A 12,471-nucleotide genomic window follows, 5' to 3' on the forward strand; every position below is an offset into this window, starting at 1 on the left:
CCTTTCATTAGATAGCCATATCATGGGAGTGGATTTCAAACAGCCTGTCCGCCATCTTGGGGAGGCCGCCATATTGTATTTGTAATAACGTTTCTTAGCTAGTCATGTATTATCATCAGAACTCAGAGCGTGTGCAGAATTTCATCCTACACGAAGGAAATGGGTCAAATTGAGATTTCAAGATTTTGTTACATACAAGTGAAGCTAATAATAGCGTGTAATAAAATCAAAATCAAATTTAATTTATTTGAAAAAGGTTTAGTTTACAAGCACTTGTTTTGTGTCAAGTTTGACTATTCCTAGAGTACTGTACCACCGGTTTGTTGCACCACTCAATTAATATTATTGCAGAAGCAAATAGTCCAGCTAATGGCAGTAGTTTGGTTGTTAATTTAAAGTCCTGTTTATACTGATGGAACAGATTACGCTTTCAAAGAGCTCATACAGCTTATGAACGTAGCTGAAACATTAATGGCTTAATACATTTCGACAGTCAACTATATCGCAAAGTTGCTTATGGACCGTGGAGTTTAGTCGCCGCACAATTGACTACGGCATCTGCACTCTGTGCTTTGTTTGAACGCTCAATAATATAACACTGTGACTCGACCATCATAAACCGATTCGATTCAATTTGATTAATCGTTTCGTAATTTTTATATAAATTTGTTATTTTCAGTGTTAGGAGAAGGTTCACATAAAAGAAAAAAATATATAATTTGCAGGGAACAAGGTAATTTGAAATCCACGACTATGACGAACGTTGAACAGATATAAGAGCTAACTACATTAATAAAGTGCCAATTCCCTGTATATGAACCAGCGTACCCGGGGGCGTGGCCTAAACAAACACATATATAGTGTAATATTACTTATCACACTGATAAACTCTTCACGTAATTGGCTGTTTAATATTTAGTGAAAAAAGAAATGTTACCCTTACTTTAGAGTTGTATGTCATTTATTCCTTTTGTCACAGAACAAAATACAATGTCAGTAAACAAACAAAACTGCCAGTACATGCGCGGATACGCTTGCGAAGTTCCGCACACCACGGTTTAAGGCCACGATCCCTTACTACTTATATTGCAAAAAGCGTTAGCTTTTAGCGCTATCTGTTCTGTGGTTACGAGTATACAAAATTACTCGTGCAAGTACTGAAATGTTTCAAATACGCCTCAATGTAGTGAGTTGGCGAACCGCTCGGACAAAGTTTGAAACTTTCGATCTGATGGGAAAAGACCACTAAGTCGATGCCCAGTTCACTTTAACTACTGATGGGCGGACTTGCTATCTGCAAGGGGTTATTAACTTCAATTTCAAAGCCTGATGATAACCGACTTCAAGGAGACTTGAGGAGTAAGTGACAGAGAAATATACCCATCGATGTATACATTTATGTTGTTACTGTATATCTGGGACCAGTTACTTCAATTACATAATTGAAACCTTTAATAGTTTCGTTATTCCTATATGACTTAAACGATAACTTCATTTATGCTATATATCTACCTACTAATTATTATTGGTACTGTAGGTAAAATATATTTTTATTCATTGAAATTTGTAATATAATTATAGTCACGTAACTATCCCTCATTGTGTATGTTTCCTTCAGCCTGATACAATTAAAAAAAAATCCTTCTTTAAAAAAAGTTAATAAACTGATATCCAGGATACCTAGTCTCGGTGGCAAACTGTATTGAGGAAGAAAAGAAAGAGAATGGTACACTACATATTAGTAGGAAATACATAAATAGTGATAACTTAGTAGACATTAAAGTTAGTAGTAAATTTCACTAGATACCATTCACTAGATACCAGATATAGAAAGCTTCCTTTCAGCAATGGACGTCCATTGGCTAGATTATTAAATTTAAAAGTTCCTTTTACTACAAGTAGATAAGTTGAACTTTACTGGATCGAACATCTATACTAATATTATAAATTATAAATAAAATTGAGTCTGTCTTAAGAATCTTAATTCTTAATAATATATAAGTGCGCAATGTCATACATCACGAAATCTCGAAAACCGCTTGATGTATAAAGCTGAAATAGGTAACTAACTAACTATAAAGGTAGTTTATAGTTAGTAGGTATCTACTAATAACGGATATTGCTATAGGGCCGGATTAAAGAGATCTAAGTGCGAACGAAGTCGCGGGCGTCCGCTAGTAGTTAAATAATGTCAGAAAAAGTAGGTACAGCTCTAAACTATACACATATATAAATTTAGACGCACACAAATATACATAAGCAAAACATAATCCTTCTTCAGAAATTATGTATATCTGTTGACAGAAATATAAAATCAACTCCATCAAGTCTTAGTCACGCGTTGGTTTATCATAAAAATACGATCAATCACTTGTGTATATGGATAAATATAATAATTCCTAGAGATATAAAGTTCACAAAAGTAATATATAAAAAATATTAACATTCCATGTATGCCTATATGTTACCTTAGCACACATAATTCTTTCAGACCTAAACAAACACAAGACAATATAAAAAGGGATCCGTATTTTGGGCAAAGTTCTCCGTGTAACCTTTTTTCGCATGGGATTAAGAATTGTATTTATATGAGTTGCGTAGTTAGGGGAGTGATCTTGACAAAATTGGCTCTGTTTTTGGAAGAAATGGACACTACGCTGTAATTCCAAGCAGTTTCTATTTTATCCGAGTTCGAAAAGAAGTCAGTAAGAGACAAATAAATTCGAACATCGATCTCAGAGTGACTTCGTAGTCGGTAAAGGTAAAATTTACCTACCTAGTCGTGTAGGACTACTGGTCTTGAGGAGTTCCTTTTTCCCCAATGAGTTTGGATACTACTTATTTTCCTGGTCTTCTCCTGTTGAGGAGTTGGAGCGATCCTGGGCATCAAATTCTTGATGCTCCGACCAGTAATCATTAATTCAATCAGATAAGTAGTCTTGTGCTGGAGCTAGCTAGAGCTGGACCGTCACCGCTACGCCTACATGGGACTATTATGAAAGTCATATTAATCTCTCTCTCTTTTTAACAAAACACGAGACGAACCAACTCACAGAGTTTTAAAAACATCGTTACAGAAAACGTCCTGGCGTAGCTAAATCCTTGTAATTTTATAAAAGCTAGGTGTCTCAGCCGTTGCTATGTACCTACCTTATGTAATGTAGCCAACTTTGCAGTGTGCATCGGATATTGCTGGCTTTGGGAGGTAACAGGTTTCAAGAGTCAAAACCTCCAACCTTTTTATACTTCCCCGGCATAATATATACTAATATTATAAATGCGAAAATAAGTCTGTCTGTCTCTTACCTTTTCACGGCTAAACGGCTGATCCGATCAAGATGAATTTTGGTATGGTAAATGGGACCTTGGAGCAAAACATAGAGTACTTTTTGACCCTTAAATAAAAATAGAAGAGGGTGACATAGCGGTTGAAACAGGTTGTGTGGAAAGTTCTACATTTATAGAGTTACAGTTTTAATAAAATAATACATAAATTATAAAAAATACGAAATATAATGTGATTCAAGAATTTTTAAAATTCAACCCCTAGAGTGGTGAAATGTGAGTTGAAAGTTTACATTACAGGTAACCCTTTCACAAAACACAGTAAACGATATCCCTGAGGTGGTAGCTTTGGTTCTTTTTTTTAATTAATATAATAACAAAGACTTTGCTATATGGAATGGTAGTTCCACATTCAGATGTCCAAATATAGGCTGTAATAGGATCGATAGTATTTAGCCGCTACTCGTGAAACGCTTCGCTTTCACATCGAAGCTCCGCTATCGAAACTATAAGCGGCTTACGTTGAAATCCAGGTTAAACCGAAACAAATGTCATTCACGTATTGATTAATGCATTGACGTTTTTGATTGAGTTTCGAGATTGTACTTAAAATTGGAACTGCTGGGCTGTTCTTTTTTTTCAAAAATGATTTTCATCAATTTTCCATTTTTTAAGTAACACCCAACGGTGTGCAGGAGGTTTCTAACCGGAGTAGGGCACTATACGTACCTTTACGAAGGAGAATTCTTCCCGCATAAAGGTTCAAATAGAGTCCTAGGTAGGCAGTGTATTTTGAGTCTGGACACATATAGGTAACTAAAAAGTTTGAGGTGGATGCTTCGGATCAGATATGAACCTACGCCCTCCAGAATCAGAGGCAGAGGTCATATCCACTAAGCTATCATGGCTCTTATGTGCCTGTAATTACACTGAATTGAGAAAAATCATTATTATTTTTATCAAACAAAATCAAACAAATCTTTACTTAATGAGAAATCTTATGTATTTTTATATCCTCAACAGTATCATAAAACTTGTCCCTCATATCTGAGTAAATAGAATTTCAGATTTCTCGGCAATGATTCTCTTAGCATCTGGGAAGAACGGCAGAATGTTGATCCAAGAATCTAAGCTCAACGTTAGGATAGCTACCTGAGAAATAAAATGAAAATTAAAACTAAATTGTGACTAAATATTAAAAATATCTAATATGAGATTTTTGATCATTGTTTCAACATTTTAATAAAATAATAGAGACAGTAAATTGAAAAAAAAATATAGCTTCCAGTCTGTCCGAGTCCTAGATCACAACAATATTGACACGTAGTATGGCCGAGTATTTAATTTTAATAAATTAAGTATTCTATGGCTGTACCGTGTAATGCCTTTGCCTTTTTTGCATACGAAAAAAGAAGGAGGAATGGTGACGCGGGATGTGAGATAGAAAATGGTAGACGACGAAATTAGATTATCGATTTAATTACTACTTATTTATAAACACGTCTAGTTCGCGGAAAATACACGACAAATAATGTTCACGAGATTTCATGATACTGTCAATGTCGAGAATTATTGGTGGAATTAAAATGTATACAAGAGAAGTTGGACTTTAATTCAAGACCTATAAGTTAAGGAAGCCGCTTACACTACTAAGTTTTATGGCAAAATAAACCTTATTTTCAGCTCTGTAAGAGAAGCAATGGGACACTCCACGGTTCAACCCTTGCATGATACCGAAGACGTCTCCAGGACCCAGCAGCTCGTGGGTGGTCTCAGTCAGGTCGGGTCTCACAGACACCACCGCGACATTGCCAGAGGCCACCCAGTGCATCCGGGCCTCGCTTTCACCAGCCACTAGGATGTAATTCCCTGTAAAGATTTTGGAATTCAAATTAACGTGGTTGTTTGCCATAATACTAAATAAGAAAACAGTTTTAATTATGTGAAAGAAGATGGTCCAAAATTGTATGGAGTCCAGGATCAGTCATTGTACCCTAGCGGAAATAAAAGAAGATATATTTTTTAACTTTTTGTGATTATCCAAATCTATGAATTTACTTTAATTATTTCGAAATAATATTCATTATATCACAAAAAATGCAAAAATAGTATGCGTAATAATGGCGGATAAATGACGTTTTCAATGCAGTAATCGATTTGATCGAATTGTCATAGTTGCTCTATGGGCGCCATCTTGATATAAATCAAAACTTGGGTTTTTATTTAATTTATTTCTTTTTATTTAGTTAGATTTATTCACTTTGATAAATTTTAATAAAATCCTTGTATCTTTAAAATTTTAATGGTACGGGGTACCAGAGTGGACCTGAAATGGACAATCTCCTTTTGGAGTTCTTTGTATTAGGAGGATTCCTGACAAGTACTGTTTGTTCATGATTAAGAGTGGGTCTGAAACTAGTCGGAGCTATTCTCACAAATTAAGTGAATTAAGGCCATGTGTTGAGTTCAGAATACTGTAATTATTTATTTAACTTATCGGCTTACTGCTGAGCTCGAGTCTCCTCTCAGAATGAGAGGGGTTAGGCCAATAGTCCACCACGCTAGCTATATGCGGATTGGCAGACTTCACACACGCAGAGAATTAAAAAAATTCTCTGGTATGCAGGTTTCCTCACGGTTCAGTTTTAAATATCACGCGTGTCAAACGGTGAAGGAAAACACCTTCACCGTTTGACACGCGTGATATTTAATTTCTTATATTGCACATAACTGAAAAGTTGGGAGGTGCATGCCCCGGACCGAATTCGAACCTACACCCTCCGGAATCAATTCTAACTCATCAATTACGTCAATTACAATGCAACACTCTATTTCAAACTCAGATCAATTGGGATATCGTTATTTTTAAATTAGCTCGACTCTCGAAGATTTTATAGTAAATATTCTATGGTGATGTGAATAATTTCAATGTTTATAGAGTCATTCTACCAATAGTACTTCAAGTCGATGGTCTTGATTGTATTTTTGTAAGCTTTGTTTGATAAATGATAGATACAAATGTCATGTCGTAGACATACCTAAGGTACACCTAAACGTGTCCAAATTCAAATGGTCATGTAGCATTATGCTGAGCTGGGGCCATTTTCTGGGTTATGCCACACATCGCAGGGTATTGTCCTGGATGCTCAGACCAATTATAGAAGGACCTGTATCGCAATCATAGTCACGAACAAAATTGTCTGTCGTTTTCTGAGGAAAACGAGCTTAGATTTGGTATATATCTTATACTAAACTAGAAGTTTTTGCCAGTTTTTTTACACAATTGAATTACACAAAAAGGTATTTTTACGGAGCTCTTTAACCGACGAACACGATTACAACTATTTAACATCGATTCTATAAAGACAGTTTTTATAATCGCATTAGATCGTTGATCATATACTTTGACAGAAAAATAACGTCTAGCGAGGCAGGTCCTATACAATAATTGGTCTGAGCCTGGATGTCATGGTGTACTGGAGATATTGTGATGTGTGGCATAATTTCGAAATAAACGCATTTTTCTTTTTCTTTCTTTCTTTCAAAAACGTTAATAAGGATTGCGCTTAAACGAAGTAAGTAGCAACTTTGAGACTTAAATACACCGTACAAACTTATACCTACACCTGTTGCCGTATCTCCTCTTCGTTGACAAAGACGTATGGCTCAATTAACTAACACATTTTTCTCTATTTATCAACTTCATGACAAAGTATCAAGATTGAACGTACTATAGCGTGACTTTAGCGCTAATAAATGGAAAAATATTCCTATCTTATATTGCACTGTAAGAACGTTAAAAACCCTTGTCATCAGATTTTGATGCTTTTAAAAATATTTTCTATGGATTTCGCAATCAAAAGGTTGATTACCTAGTAAGTTCAATATTCTTTTGATATTTAAATTAAAACAAGTACCTACAAAAGCTGGTAAATGTGAACGTTTGTAGGTATCTGTACTAATATTATAAAGCTGAAGAGTTTGTTTATTTGTTTGTTTGTTCGATGGAACGCGCTAATCTCAGGAACTACTAGTCCGATTTGAAAAATTCTTTCAGTGTTAGATAGCCCATTTATCGAGGAAGGCTATAGGCTATATATTATCCCGTATTCCTAAGGGAACGGGGACCACGGGGGTGATACCGCGCGGCGTCAGCTAGTGTTATAATATGAATGTTAGTTACAAAATCATCAGCGAAAATGGCTAAACTAATAATGATGAATTTAGAAAGCATTAAATTATTCGTTTATAATTGTGATCAACACATTACTGTAATTCATTTTTACCATGATTGCCTGTATATATGATATTTGTTTCGACCACTCTTCATGCAGGTAGTGCAGTAAATGGTTTAGATTTTTTTTTTAAGAAGAGAATGAAAGTTTGTATTTGAATTAATACAAATACAAACTCTCATTCTACAAAAATGTAGTGATATAGCTGTATCATTAAACTAGCGGATGCCAGCGACTTCGTCCGCGTGAAATTCAGTTTCTTAAAAACCCCGCGGGAAGCGCGGATTTTTACGGGATGAAAAGTAACCTATGTGTTAATCCAGAGAAAAATCTATATCCATTCCAAATTAAAGCTAAATCGCTTCAGTAATGACAAAGTTTCATACAAACTTTCATCCCCTATTTTATCTAATTGGGGGTAGAATTGATCAAAATCCTTTCTTAGCGGGTGCTTACGTTATAACATCTACCTGCATGCCAAATTTCAGCCCGATCTGTCTAGTGGTTTGGGCTGTGCGTTGATAGATCACTATGTCAGTCTTTGCGTTTTATATATTTAGATGAACAGGTTTTTGCATTTCGATATACAAATCGAGCAACTAAATGATTTGTTTAATTTTCTTCTGTATGGCTTTCTCATGCATAACACCATCAATAAGTCACAGAATCCACGAAAGTATATTACACATACGATAAGTGTATTAGTAAAGGAAAGTAACATTAAGTTAAGAGGTTTCCACAGTACAGTTATTTATAAACATTACGCAGCTAATGTATCGAGCAAACATTTTACCTGGGAAATGGATGGAGTAATCCAACAGCGCGCTAAGCTGACGTAGGAAAGCCTCGCCGGTTTCGGAGAAAATAAAACAATTGCGCAAATGCTGGCCAAACATGGCCGACATCAAATCGCATCGCAGCACGTACGGTGTTTTTGCGACCAAATCTGGCAACTTTACATAAAAATATATTTTCATTAGTCTTTTTTTACATGGGTGGCAAAAAGGTTTACGTTGTAGAGTGTATGTCTGTCTCGTTCTAACGTGTGCTTTAAACGGATGTAAGCCCCCATTCGCACGAGAGTTTTTCGCAAAGACGTTGATAAAGCAATCAAATCTATAATATAAAAATAAATCGCAAAGTGCGTTGGTAAGCGCATAACTCAACAACGCCTAGACCAATTTGGCCAATTCTTTTTTTAAAATGTTCGTTGAAGTTCCAGGATGGTTTTTTCAGCGAGAAACAATTTTATAGACTTGTATAGATAAGCAAAGATGAAGGAAAATAAATAAATAATTTTCTAGTATAAAGGTACTGTTACACCATACTCTAAAATAGAATGCTAAAAACGTGCTAACGTGCGGCTTCCACTCGCGCAGCAATTAGTATACTCATAAATTGCATTACTGTTGCTGAGCAAGCTCGAAATAAGCATTCTCATTATAAGTAATGTTGCGATACACATGCTAATAAGTAGGAACTGCTCAATAGTAGCATGCTTTCGTGCTTGAAATGAGCATGTGTAACAGTAGCTTTACTATGATACTGAGTCTTACCTGGCGCCCTCTTTCAGTAATCCACAGCAATCGAACGTATTCCCAAAATTTTATTAGTTGGTAACCTTGAAACATACGTCTATATTACTATACAGAAAACGTCACTGTTAATGATCCACAAAAAGACAAATGTTGTGGGCGCCTTTTGAAGATTCTTTTAGCAATGTCATTTGAATACAAACTGGGTAAGTATGACTTTGTTTGTTACGCTCAGCAGGGTTATTATGTAACTCGGTGTAACATTCAACCAATCAGTCAATACATCGTTTTTTACCGTATTTTCGTAATTGTGATCATCTAACATAGTTCTTTTAACGATATGATCTTGACTACGTCATTTTACTTCATCCGATCATCTAACATGATTATCTATTCTTGATTATTGTAATTGACTGGATATGTTTGTTTAATTTTATTAGCTTTAATTAATAAATTATTATGACATTACTATATGAGTACCTGACATTTATATTATTTATTAAAACTTCGAACAATCTAATTTAATTTTATAAATGTTCCACTCAGGTTTCTGCTCAAATTTCTACTTTAATTTTATTTTTATTTTAATTTTGTCCAATTATCTCCTATTATTAGAATGCAATACTATTATTATTAGCAATGCCCTGATAGGGCCCCATGTGACATGCATGCTAAGCTCTTGTATTAGTCTGTAAGTGTATGGATGAAATAAATAAATAAATTAATTAATTAAATTAAATTATCTCAACGAAATTACGTAAATAACGGTTGTTCGTAATAATCTTACTTGTTACCACCACTTCTATATTACTACCACATTACGTAAAATAAAGATACATATGTCTTTCCGTTGAACATACGATGTTAAATTATTGGATAAACGAAAATACGATGAAAATTATGTACTCATTATTTGTATGGTACACCGAGATACATAATAACCCTGCTGTAACAACTTAAGGTCAAAGCACACATATCAACTCGGAAAGGTATCGTTACCATATCGCCTCACCTTTGTCCCGAAGCAAACGGTCCGTAGACGAATTAGTGCGCGTAACGAGTTCCATACAAGAAATATTGGACGGCTCGAGTAAACATGTGGGCGTTGACTCTTATTAGCTACAACATAGCGCTAGTGAAATGGTACCAAGAGAAATAAGCTTGTTACTAATAGCATTTTTTTTGACACACCAAGGGAGCTAATAGTTATTCGTTCATTCGTTATCAACCCATATTCGGCACACTGCTGAGCTCGAATCTCCTCTCAAAATAAGAGGGGTTAGGCCAATAGACATAGGATTTAGATTAGGATTAGCAGACAACATACTCTCTGGTATGCAGGTTTCCTCACGATGTTTTCCTTCACCGTTTGTGACACGTGATATTTCATTTCTTAAAATGCACACAACTGAAAAGTTGCAGGTTATAAGTATTAATCATTATTATGCAATCCTAATAGTAAATACATTTGATTATTTTAAAATTATTTTTAGTATTTAATATTTACTAAAAATTTATTTACTTGATAACCCCTGATTTTTCAATACATGGATGAGCTCCCACGTGGCTTTCTCATATGTGTTCAAAGCGAATCTAGTGGAGTACGCGATTTGTATAGCCGTAGCAATGACGGTCGCTGCCAACATTTGTCCACATATGAGGCAAACAGCGAGGATGACCTTGGAGAATACACAGTCTATGAGGAATTCGTCGCCACCCGTGGATGTAAGTACTGCGACGACAACGTAGAATGAGGTTGTATAGTCCCATAGACGCATCGGCGTGTCACTGGAAGATTAACAGTGCAATTCATAGTTGTGGGGGCGCCCCAAGGGGATCGTTCACCTGCTAAGTGTCGAAATTAAAATTCAAAATTCATTTATTTCAATTAGGCTTAGTATACAAGCACTTTAGAAATGTCAGGATTGTCATAATTTAATTTAATCTAAATGGTAATAATTGTTGAAAACTAAAAATTAAAGTTACGAGGGTTCCAAATGCGCCTTAGTCCGAAAAGAAACTTTTTGAAAATTCGACACTCAGCGGGTGAATGGTCCCCTAGGGGTGCCTCTGAAACGTTTATGAATTCCATTGTAAATTGATTATTGAAAAGCATAGGTTCTCAATAGTGGTCACTTATGGGCGTTTGAGTCTTAAAAAGGAGCAGTAGCTGGCTGTTGGTGCAGTTTGGCTGGTGGGAGGCTGCGGCCGTGGTTAGTTACCACCTTACTGGCAAAGAAGTACTACCAAGCGTGTCGCCATGTCGTGTAGAAACCGATAAGGGTGTATATTTCATCCTACTCCTAACAAGTTAGCCCGCTTCTATCTTAGATTGCATCATCACTTACCTTCAGGTGAGATTGTAGTTAAGGGCTTACTTGTAGAAAAATATAAAAGGAGAGCCAGATAAAAAAGAGGGCATTGAAATTTTTCATTCCATATGCATTCCATAGGCATTCCATTTTGCATTCCATAAGTAGGTTAAAATGATATAGTACTCTATGCCCGTTTTTACCAACGTTTTCAAAATTTTAGGGACTACTTACGCAACGTTACACTTACTGACTATTTCGTTTTCCAACCTTTAGGAAACACCTAACCGCTTATTTTGTTATATAGAATTGAAATGTAAATTTTATTTGAAAGATTTAACAATTACAATATGGTGTTATCAAAAACTATACCCTCTGATACAAATTGAAGTAATTAGAGCATAAGAAATTTTGCTCTTCCTATAAAATAATATTCTTATATGAACTGATGAATAAAATAAGTTTGAGTACCTATGCCGTATAAGAGTAGTTATCCTGTGTTATGCTACGTTTAGATTATCGTCTGCGTGTTAGAACCAAAATTAAGATTAGTTATCCTGATAAATACTACGTTTAGACTATCGTCTGCCTGTTAGAACTAAAACTTTGGAATAAAGTACCTATTACTATTGGAAGGGTAAAAATTCTGAAACTTACTCATCTAGCAAATGCTGTTTCAACGTTCGAATTTTATTGTACGGCGCTATGGCTATCAGCGTCAGAAGCCAAACACAAGTAAATGTGTGTACCAACAGCACAACAATAAATATCGTCATTGCCGTCTGAAATAAGCAAAGTTAAATCATTAATCCTAGATATTGTTTTTCTATTTTTTTTTTTAATTGAGAAAGAATACAATAAGAATCTTAAGCCAACTTATCCTAAAAACTACACAAATCATGCCTAGGGTGTAAGGGGGAGGCTAGTACCAGTCAGTCTCACCAACTGCTAACCTCACCTGCTCGTGATGCACCCTGTAGATGGACCGACGAGGCTCTGGCGACCGACGAATGGCGGTATATCTATTCCCACATGCTAGATTACGAAATGCCTCAGGCCGGTGTCGGGCAGCAGCGGACATCGGCGCGAGTAATCTAGCACTGC

General features: G+C 35.6%; 1 pseudogene; it reads right to left on the reverse strand.

The window, feature by feature from the left end:
- Positions 1-4,299: 4,299 nt before the first annotated feature.
- LOC112055194 (uncharacterized) overlaps positions 4,300-12,471 on the reverse strand; it is a 54,620-nt pseudogene continuing 46,448 nt past the window's right edge.

The sequence above is a fragment of the Bicyclus anynana genome, chromosome 11 (assembly GCF_947172395.1).
Source record: "Bicyclus anynana chromosome 11, ilBicAnyn1.1, whole genome shotgun sequence".
Lineage (NCBI taxonomy): Eukaryota > Metazoa > Arthropoda > Insecta > Lepidoptera > Nymphalidae > Bicyclus > Bicyclus anynana.